Below are 12404 nucleotides of genomic sequence, written 5' to 3' on the forward strand. Positions count from 1 at the left end.
GATATTAAGAACTGGCCCAAAGGCACATATCCAGTTCAGGCAGAAAACCTTTTTAGCCTGGCATTCTAGCTTAGAATCCAGAGCTCCTACAATACAAAAGTTCACTATAAGATGCTAACCTATTCATTGAACCATGAGTTGAAAAAGCAGGCTGTGTATAGTATGACTGCAAGCCTTCACTATTCAACAAATACCTACTGAGTGCTTGTTGTGGGCCAAGAATTATTCTAGACACTGAGTAATTATTATACATGTGGACAATACAGTATAATCCCTGACCTCATAAAACATATTCTTTTTTTAATATTGACAACTAAATAAGGAACAAGCAGATAAACATATAATTAAAAATTGTATACACACAAGATAAATGAAAATATATATCCACATCAAAACTTGTGCATAATTGTTCATAACAGTATCTTAATAGCCAAAAAAAGCAAAAACAACCCAAATGTCCATCAACTGATGAATGGATTTTAAAAAGTGGTATATTTATACAATTCAGTGCTGTTTATCATAAAAGGAATGAAGTATTGACACATGGGATAACATGAATGAACCTTGAAAACATTATGCTAAGTGAAAGAAGCCAGACACAAAATGTCACATATTATATAATGCTATTTATAAGAAATGTCCTGAAAATGCAATGCCACAGAGACAAAAAAGTAAATTCATGTTGGCTAGGAACCACGAGGGGAAAATGAGGAAATGACTACTATTGGGTATGGGGTTTCCTTTGGAGGTAATAAAGATATTTTGAAATTAGATAGTGGTAATGGTTGCACAACTTTTTATTATATGCTAGTAACCACTACATTGTATATTTTAAAAGGACAAATTTGTGGCATGTGGATTATATTCAATATTAAAAATAAAAGATGTAATTAGAACTCAGAGATATGAATGAAGCATATAGATACAGTAATAGATAATAATAGAGGAATACCTAGAAAATATGATGTCCAGGGAAGGCCTCTTTGAATAGGTAATTATTAATCTCATATCTAAAGTATAAGCAGGATCCAGATACACAAAGGAAGAAATGGTGTTCCTGGAATAGGGAACAATACCAAGACCCTGAGGCAGAAAAGAGTTTGGTGTGTTCTAGGAACTCGAAGTAGAAACAAGAAAAAGAGGAACACAAGAAGTTAAAGAGGAAGGAATGAGAAGGTCATCCAGAACTTATGGGCCATAGTAAGCATTTTAGATTTTACCTTAAGTCCAAAAGTAAACCATGTAAAAATTTTAAGCAAAAGAGTTACATCTGCTCACTCATTTAAGAAACTCATCATCTACTATGTATCAAACACTGCTTTGTAACAGGAAATACAACCATAAAAAATTACACAAATCCTTTGCTCTCATGAAACTACTACTCTAGTGAAGGGGACAGCTAACTAATAAGTAAATAAATGAAGCCTAGTGTATGTGGATGGCAATGTGCCTGCTATAAAGCCAAGAAAGGAAAGTGGATAGGGTGTACCATATGGGTTGCCATTTTAATAGAGTGGAATGGGAAAGCCCCACTGTGATGTGATACTTGAGCAAAGTCCTAAAGGAAGTGAGGAAGCACACCATGAGCATGTATAAGAAAATCTAAAAAGGAGCTGGAGTGAGGTAGGAAGAAAATGGAAATTCTGATGGCCCAGAAGGTTACTACATATAGTGTTGCGAAGATTAAAAAATGATCATTTGTGTCAAATGGGGCTGCAGTTCAGTTAAAAATGAGGCTAAAAATTGACTGTTGAATTTTGTTTGCAATGTGGAGGTCATTGGAAAACTCTGATTAAAATAACTTCAATAAAATAATAGTGGTGACCGATCTGATTGAAGTTGGTTCAGGGAAAATCGAAGAATTGGATATAATCGAGAGTTTTAAAAGTTGGTTCTGTGTACAAAAATCAGTAGCATTCCTGTACACAAATAATGTTCAAGCTGAGAGCCAAATAGAGAATACAATCCCATTTAAAATAGCTGCAAAAATAAAAATAAAATACCTAAGAATATATCTAAAAAAGGAGGTGAAAGATCTATACAAGGAGAACTACAAAACACTGCTGAAAGAAACCATAGACGACATAAACAAATGAAAAAAACATTCTATGTTCACGAGTTGGAAGAATTAATATTGTTAAAATGGCTGCATTGCCCAAAATAATCTACAAATTCAAGACTATTCCTATTAAGCTACCAATATCATTCTTCACGGAGCTAGAAAAACTATCCTAAAATTCAAATGGAACCAAAAAAAGAATCTAAATAGCCAAAGCAAGCCTAAGCAAAAAGAACAAAGTGAGAGGCATCACATTACATGACTTCAAACTATACTGTATGGCTACAATAACCAATTAACCAATACAACATGATACTGGTACAAAAAAATAGATACATAGACCAATGAAACAGAATAGAGAGCCCAAAAATAAAGCTGCACACCTACAGCCATCTGATCCTTGATAAAGCTGACAAAAATAGCAATGGGAAAAGCATTCCTTATTCAATAAATGGTGCTTGGATAATTGGCTGGCCATATGCAGAAAAACAAAACTGGACCCATACCTTTCACTTTATATACAAAAATTAATTCACGATGGATTAAAGATTTAAATGAAAGCCCTCACACTATAAGAATCCTAGAAGAAAACCTAGGAAACACCATTCTAGACATCAGCCTTGGGAAAGAATTTATAACTAGGTCCTCAAAAGCAATTACAACAAAAACAAAAATTAACAAGTGGGACCTAATTAAACTAAAGAGCTTCTGCACAGAAAAGGAAACTATTGACAGAGTAAACAGACAACCTACAGAATGGAAGAAAATATTTGCAAAGTAAATCTGACAAAGGTTTAATGTCCAGAATCTATAAGTAACATAAACAAGCAAAACACAAACAACCTCATTTTAAAATGGTCAAAATACATGAACAGACATTTCTCAAAAGAAGGCATACAAAGGATTCCCTGTTAATAAATGGTGTTGGGAAAACTGGCCAGCAGCGTGAAGAAAGCAGAAACTGGACCCCTTCCTGACACCTTACACTAAAATTAACTCCAGATGGATTAAAGACTTAAACATAAGACCTAACATCATAAAAACCCTAGAAGAAAACCTAGGCAAAACCATTCAGGACACAGGAATAGGCAAGGACTTCATGACTAAAACACCAAAAGCATTGGAAACAAAAGCCAAAATAGACAAATGGGACCTAATTAAACTCCAGAGCTTCTGTACAGTGAAAGAAAAAATCATTAGCGTGAACTGGCAACCAACAGAATGGGAAAAAATTTTTGCAATCTACCCATCTGACAAAGGACTTATATCTAGAGTCTACAAAGAACTAAGACAGATTTTCAAGAAAAAAACAAACAACCCATCCAAAAGTGGGAAAAGGATATGAACAGACACTTTTCAAAAGAAGACATATATGAGGCCAACAAACATATGAATGAATGCTCATCATCACTGATTATTAGAGAAATACAAATCCAAACCACATTGAGATGCCACCTCACAACCGTTTGAATGACTATCATTAAAGATGCTGGAGAGGATGTGGAGAAATAGGAACACTTTTACACTGTTTATGAGAGTGTAAATTAGTTCAACCATTGTGGAAGACAGTGTGGTGCTTCCTCAAGGATCTAGAAATAGAATTCCATTTGACCCAGCAATCCCATTACTGGGTATATAACCAAAGGACTATAAATCATTCTATTATAAAGACACATGCACACGTATGTTCATAGTGGCACCGTTTACAATAGCAAAGACCTGGAACCAACCCAAATGCCCATCGACGATAGACTGGACAAGGAAAATGTGGCACATATACACCATGGAATACTATGCAGCCATAAAAAATGATGAGTTCGTATCCTTTGTAGGGACATGGATGAATCTGGAAACCATCATTCTCAGTAAACTGACACAAGAACAGAAAATCAAACACTACATGCACTCACTCATAGGCAGGTATTGAACAATGAGAACACATGGACACGGGGAGGGGAGCATCACATACAGGGATCTGTTGGGGGAGCCAAGGGAGGAACAGCAGGGGGGTGGGGAGGTTGGGGAGGGATAACATGGGGAGAAATGCCAGATGTGGGTGACGAGGGGGATGGAGAATTGCCATGTGTGTACCTATGAAACAATCCTGCATGATCTGCACATATACCCCAGAACCTAAAGTACAATTAAAAAAAAAAAAGACATACAAGTGTCCAACAAACATGAAAAAATGTTCCACATCACTAATCATCAGAGAAATTCAAAGCAAAACCACAATGAGATACCATCTCACACCAGTCAGGATGGCTACAATCAAAACGTCAAAAAACAACAGATGCTAGTGAAGCCGTGAAGAAAAGGGAAGGCTCACACACTGCTAGTGGCAATGTAAATTATTCCAGACACTGTGCAAAGTAGTTTGGAGAGTTCTTAAATAATTTAAAACAGAACTACCCTTTGACCCAGTGATATGGTTTGGTTATGTCTCCACCCTAATCTTATCTTAAATTGTAGTTCCCATAATCCCCATGTGTCATGGGAGGGACCCAGTAGGATGTAGTTGAATCCTGGGGGTAGTTACCTTCATGCTGTTCTCATTATAGTGAGTGAGTTCTCACAAGATCTGATGGTTTTATATGGAGCTTTTCCTCCTTTGCTTGGCATTTCTCCTTCTTACTGCCATGTGAAGAAGGACATGTTTGCTTCCTCTTCCACCATGATGGTAAGTTTCCTGAGGCCTCCCCAGCCCTGAAGAACTATGAGTCAATTAAACTTCTTTTCTTTATAAAATAGTCTCACAGCAACATGAGAACAGTGCAGTAATACTATTACTGGGTATGTATCCAAAAGAAAATAAGTTTTTCTACCAAAAAGACACGTACACTCATAACAGCACTATTCACAATAGCAAAGACATAGAATCAATCTAAACGTCCATCAATGGTGAACTGTATAAAGAAAATGTGGCACATATACACTATGGAGTACTATGTAGCCATAATAAAGAATTAATGAAATCATGTCTTTTGCAGCAACATGGATTCCGCTGGAGGCTATTATCCTAAGCAAATTAACATAGGAACAGAAAGCCAACTACTGCATGTTCTCACTTATAAGTGGGAGCTAAACAATGGGTACTCATGGACATAAAGATGGCAACAAGGCAGGGCGTGGTGGCTCACGCCTGTAATCCCAGCACTTTGGGAGGCCAAGGTGGGTGGATCACGAGGTCAAGAGATCGAGACCATCCTGGTCAACATGGTGAAACCCCGTCTCTACTAAAAATACAAAAAATTAGCTGGGCATGGTGGCGCGTGCCTGTAATCCCAGCTACTCGGGAGGCTGAGGCAGGAGAATTGCCTGAACCCAGGAGGCGGAGGCTGCAGTGAGCCAAGAGCGCGCCATTGCACTCCAGCCTGGGTAACAAGAGCGAAACTCTGTCTCAAAAAAAAAAAATTAAAAAAAAAAAAAAAGATGGCAACAATAGGACTACTAGAAGGGGGAAGGAGTGGGGAAAGATTGAAAAACTAACTATTGGGTGCCATGCTCAGTACCCCAAACCTCAGCATCGCCTAGGTAACAAACCTGAACATGTACCACCAGAATCTAAAATAAAAGTTGACATTTTTTAAAATTCATTCTGATTGCTCTATAGGCAATTGGGCAAGTGTGAAAACAAGGACTTCCATAAGAAGGCTGGTGCAATAGGACAGATGAGAGGTTTTGGTGATGTAGACTAAGGTAATAACAAAGACAACAAAGTTTTATTTTATGATTAAACTAGAATATATGTTATCTCATTTCTGTGGATCAATATCAATAATCTTTCTAAATGGGTATTCATACATTTATTTTTTTAAAGAAACTCAAACTCTTAAATTATGTCCCAGAGTAATTAAAGAGAAAGAAGATTTTAATCTCCTATCACATGTATGGTTAGAAAATTACTTTCCCAAAATTTTTTGTGTTCTGTTGGGTGTTTATCAAATTATTTAATCTTATTTCAACATGATATTCAGGAATCATTAAAAAATGCAAATAATAGATGATAATATTTTTAATTACTCTTATCTCCCTCATTCTTCCACCAGTTACAACAATCATAGGTATGTGATAGGAATAGTTCCTGGGTTTTTCAACAGATATTACCTATAAGTTACTGAAAAAGCTATAGCTGATGAAAGGGAGGTGTGGATCCTGTTGATGAATTTTGAAATCATTATTATCCAAAATGGAAAATTTCCATAGAATGGAGACTGAGAAAACATACCTCTTTATTTTTTCATTTTTAAACTCTACCATACTGTGTATTTATTCTTTCTGTCTCTTTTAAATCTTCAAGAACAAAATTATTGGTAATTGTTTTGTTTTTTTATTTGGTCACCTGATGTGAAACCATCTAACATACACAAAACACGAGATTCAACCCACTACTTCCCAGTGAGATTTGAAACATGCCTAGACTTTCTGGTAGAAAATAGGTAATTCCCAGTGAGGGAAAATGTTATGCTGTAAATAGCTGCCTCTTGTATTAATCCACAGGCTTTACTATTTGCTCCGTTTTCTCTCATAAGATTAACATTTAAAAAGCCTCTTTGTCACAGACTGAAATTGAATTGTGAAATGTGCTACTGAATAAATAATTTCTTCCTGAATGTTAATTACATAGGCAATTATCCTGAAGTGTAATTTTACATAAATACAGTTTTAGGGGTTCTACAGATGCAAACAACTGCACAAATGCCTCCTCAATTGGAAAAAAAAGTTTTTGAGGTTGAAATGGAATATGCTGAATACATATTAAATATTAATCTATATGTTTATGGAATTCATCAGAGGCTTTAAGGCAACTACACAGCTAAATCTTTATAAGGACAAACTTTGTTTTCTTTATATATTTGTAACAATTCCAAAATTTAGTATACTAATACTTAAAGATTTTAGCCAAAAGTTTTAAATGAGATAATTTCCAATTACAAGAATCTGAAAATAAAATTTATCCAACTTTGATATTCACAATTTCTTTCAGACAAAATATTTTAATGCAATTATCAGCTTCTTATTTGATAATGATATGATGATACGATGATGATGGTGATAAACTAATATTCACAAAACTGCCTCATTCACTGGTTACAGTCAATAGACTTTTGGTCAAGACTTCCTCCTCCAATAAAAATCACAATTAAATTGGATCTAGGCTCATTTGCTTATTGAAGATAGCAACTAGCAAAATAGGTAATATTTGAGCACTTACTATTTACAGCACTCAATTAAGCATTCTACCTGTGTTGTCCCTTTTAAATCACAGCAACTCTATGACACTCAGATCAGGAAACCAAGGTTAGGAGTTTAAAAGAAAAAAAAAACTTAGCTAAGTTCATACCACCACCACAAGAACTTTACATACAAGCTTCAAATCCAGGTCTTGCTAACTCCAAAGTTCACACTACAAAGTAGATTCTGCTTTGTAATGTAGAAAGGAAAGCCTTAGGGTTAAACCAGAGTTCAAACTGTCAGTGCTTTCAATCGTGGCCTTAAATTCTCTGCCTTCTTTCTACTTTTGTAAATATTTATCCTGAGTTGGCATTGGATCTAGGTTAGATGCAGCATCCAAATAATTTCTCTTGATTATAAGAGTAAGTCAATCAAAGTATTGCTGCTATCTTAAAAAGATAAGACAATTAATTGATTTATATTTTAAACTTCAGCTTAAAATTTCTTCCTATTCAAATTGTGATCTGAAGACCCAAAGTATCAACATCACTTGGGACCTTGTTATAAATGCAGAAATTAAAGCTCCATTTCAACTTGCTGAATGAGTCCCCAGTTTGAGAAGCACTAATATAGATCATAGGTCATCCAGGTCCATGTAGACCTTGCACTAATCTCCTCTAATATTACATAAAATCACTAAGAAGCTTTACAAGTGTCATTTATAAGTAGTCACTATACACTTCTAGCACTTGATAATAATGATGAGAAATGAGGTCAGCAGATGCACAAAGTGAGATCCAGGAAGTACAGACCTTGTGTTTTGAAATTTCCCCAAATTTTCCAATCTATAAAGCTAACCCAGAAAAGCTTCTATTTAGAGACTCTTAGGCATGCAGCTTTTACTAATGCTCATATTACTGCTCAACTTCAGTGGGAGGATTCTGTTTTTAGAAAATATTTCAATCACTGATTTTTTTTAAAATAATGAATAGATATTATTTTTTCACGATATTAAGGCTTGTTTACACTTTAATTCTATGGCACATTTTGTAAATCACAAAACACCCCATTGACAACTCCAAACATTTTTTATTATTGCTAGCTTACCTTTACATTTTTTTACTTAAACTCCCAAAGAACTAATATCTATACTCTGTTTTTCCCTTTCTCAAATTTTTCTGAGTATTATGACAACAATAAAATATTTTAAGGGTGCACTAGAATCAGTTACTGTTGAAACATCCTGAAATTTCCACATGTTAAAAGGCACTGGTTAAAATTATCTTTACTTATATGTAAACAGTTGTCTGCAGAATTTTAGGATATTAGGAAAGACTTTCCCACCTGTATCAGTCAGGGTTCAGAAAGAGAAAAAACAAAATTCATTATTACTAACTGAAAGAAACATGTAAATTGTTATAGGGTATTATTATATAACCATCTTTAGAAGGGCTGTGGAAATGAAATGTAGTCTGAGATTCATGGAATGATGATGCCCAAAGTCTCATTCTAGAACTTGGACCTATGAGAGCTACTGTCACTGATACAATAAGACAACTATAGAAAACAGCAGCTGACTGTAGAATCAGGAAGCCACTGCAATAGCTCCTAGTTCCAGAACCAAATCACTTCTGCCATAAGCTCCACTAACCAGTATTAAATAGAGCCCACTAAGCATTCTATAAAGATTTCTGTCTGTAAGTGATGTAGTATATGGTAAGACCAGTGTGTTCCATGAAAGTCCCGATGTGGTAGGGAAAGATGTAATGACATCTACAGGAAAAGTTGTTTTGTCCACAAGGTTACAGAAGATCTCAATAGAGGAGGAACTTTGGTAAATACTCACATGGATACAAATAATTTTACATTCTGGGCCCATTATTAGAAGTCTATTCACATATTTCTTCACTAAACTTACTTATCACCAATCTTCCAATCATTGTCTTTCCAAAATGCTTTCCATGAATTGGTACTGAGCCATGATTCTGACCATTCAGACAGAAGTGGAAAATCACTTATGCCACTCAACTTTCTGCCTGCTAAAAGAATCTTCTTTCCCTGTTATGCTCTAGGCCCACCTCCTCCCTGGGTTAAAATGCTACAGCAGGGCATTTGTGCACTGCCGGATTATCAGGCAGGGCTCCATGTAAGCCAGATTTGAACTTTTTCTTCCTCAGTTAGCTAGTTATAGAAAACACTTCATGAGGCCACAGGTGGGTTGATGGTGAGGTAGCACTGCAACAGGAGTAGGTATGTTGGAAATGTGAGTCACCTGCTTTTACGATTTTTTAGTGCCTACAGGTTTGGCTTAAGCCTGATCTTACAGATGCCATTTCTACTCGATGCTGGAGTGCTGCTAGACAGACTTGATATTAATGCCTGTTGAAGCAAAAGACACTCAAGTCATTATTGGAGACTATGTTTTCATGGTCAGACTCTCAGTGGGCCCCAGTAGCAAGACAAGAGCAGTTTCTCAAGAGTAGGATATTTTTTACTTTTGAATACTACTTGTTTGGATGCTTGTAGTACATATTTGAGTGGGTGGGTGGGATTTGTGTAGGTGTCTGCTATCTCCTCTGTAGATAAGACATCCCAAACTACAGACACTTCAAGCACCGCTGTATCTGTAGGCTCGTAAAAACTAAATGGCAGAGTTTGGCAGTGAGGCTTCAACCAGCTGCTGTCTTCTCTTACTCTTACTCTCACTCAAATCTGATGGCTCTCTGGGTTCCCTCAATAGATAGGTCAGAGCACATTCCCAAATGTGGGATATGTTGCCTCCAAAATCCAAAGCAACCACCTAAACAGTATACCTCCTTCTTAGAGGCATTTCGGAGGGAATATCCCTTCATATTCCAAATCACAGGTCTCTCAGATATTTCACCAAGGTGACCAGCCCCTGAATTTTTCTTTAAATTTTTCTTCCACTCTCAAGTTACATATTTCATACCCAGGCCATCTAGGGTACATGTTAGTGCCTGTTTAGCAGGTCCTGCTATTATAATGTTAACACTAAAGTAAATCTTCCTGTTTTCCTTTGGGATGGCGAAATAATCAAGAGTCTGTATATACTGAGAAGCTGGAAAGTTGGAGGGTTGGTATTACTCAAGGTATGATAGTGAGAGGGTGTTTTCTCTGAATAGAAAAACGTCTACCTGAGGCTGGGCATGGTGGCTCACGCCTGTAATCCCAATACTTTGGGATCACTTGAGGTCAGGAGGATCACTTGAGGTCAGGAGTTCAAGACCAGCTTGGCCAACATGGTGAAATCCTGTCTCTACTAAAAATATGAAAACTAGCCAGACGTGGTGGTGGGCGCCTGTAATCCCAGCTACTTGGGAGGCTGAGGCAGGAGAATCACTTGAAACCAGGAGGTGGAGGTTGCAGTGAGCCGAGATCATGCCACTACACTCCAACCTGGGCAACAGAGTGAGACTCTGTCTCAAAAAAAAAACAAGGAAAACATCTACCCATAATGTCCATCATTCTTCCCTCAAAATACTCATTTACCTGTAAAGTTTGAAATCCTACTATTAAAAATTAAAGTATATTCTTGAATATGAGTGATGTATACCCCTGAGTTGAATATAATATTAAAATCTTATCAATCATTTATACCTCAGTAAAAATTAGTTGATCAGTTCTCTTTATAATATTTACTGGAGGTCATTGCACTGAAGCATAAAAGAATCTTTTGTATTACAGGTAATTGCAGATGTTACTTCATTTATTCATTCTTTCTTTCCCTGTCTACCAAGTTTTTAGGGCAGCTAAGTGAATATGCATTTTATTATCCTCATTTCTGAGAGGAGAGAAAAAGAGTAGAAATATAAATAAGTTGCTTAAATGGCAGATCTGTCTCCAAAGGCCTTTCTCCTGATCCTCATGGGATAAGCATCTGGATGGGGAAGATTCTTCCAGCTGGGTAGGTGAGTGCCAAAGACACAAGGAAAAGAAAGAAGGCTAAACTTCAGAAGTATGCAACTGTCAATATGCAAGGCAAAGGTTAGCCATAGGCATAGTTTCCCCTCCCGCTAAGTCTTTTTCAAAGTGCTTAATTTACTCTGATTTATTTTAAAGTCTTTCACATACACAAAAAATTCAGATTTCTTGGCATTTCTTGAAAGGCTGGATGATGTGGCGATGCTAAGCCCACATTGTCACAAGGCAACATCAGCAAGAGCTAAGGCTGCCTCTGTAGATGAGTTCACATGCTAATTCACCACAGAGACCAATAGTCTGTTGAAACCTGGCCCCTTTCTCCCATTAATGTAGCCTACAGTGCTCTTGAAGGCATTTAAATTCACTGTTACTACCCCAACTCGACTTGGTACAGGGTTGGGGGAATACAGGAAAATAGGCAGTAAATAATTTGGTCTGAAACAGATCTTGATAATTGAGATACAAAAACACTATCTTCTGATTTGGTGCCAATTGTTTGAGGGATACATTTTCACAATGGCTTTACCTATTTAAAGGAACTGAAAATTATTAGTATAAAAATTAGTTTTATTCCAAATGCCAATGCAATTGAAAGAATTTACCCACAACTATAATGAGTTTCATCTTGCTCAAGACTTGGAACCACTGATTACTGAATATCTATCCCCAAAATCATAATAGCTTTAATTTGCTCAATCTCCACATTTGTTTAACAATTCCTCTAAATCATATGGTCAACAATATATGTCTTTGCTGTGTCAATCTCTATATGATTGCTTTGTTGAAGAGCAACATCGGGAACCATCACTGTTAATTAAGTTAACCAAATATTAACACATAATGTTCTTTTGGCCAGAGTTTTGATCTGTTTGCTATGGCTATATTATTCCACATTTTGCTATTAATAATATATTACTTTCTTGGTTTAATGTGTATAATAGATCCCTAAACTGTTTATTTGTTTAAACTTAAGAATAACCTATGAATATATAATCTTAGCTACATTTAATCTGGTAACACAGTTCACAGTAGTCAAAGGCAGTAAATATCTTTCAATTATTATGTAAATCCTAGTTCTGTATATCAGAAGTTGGGTGCAATGTTAATCTTATATGTCAACTTGACTGAGCTAAAGGATGCCCAGATAGCTGGTAAAGCATTATTTTGGGGTGTTTCTGTGAGGGCGTTTCCAGAAGTGATGAACATTTACATCAGTAAACTGAGTAGA

Source organism: Aotus nancymaae, unplaced genomic scaffold (assembly GCF_030222135.1).
Source record: "Aotus nancymaae isolate 86718 unplaced genomic scaffold, 86718_ANA_hifiasm-v0.15.2.pri h1tg000016l, whole genome shotgun sequence".
NCBI lineage: Eukaryota > Metazoa > Chordata > Mammalia > Primates > Aotidae > Aotus > Aotus nancymaae.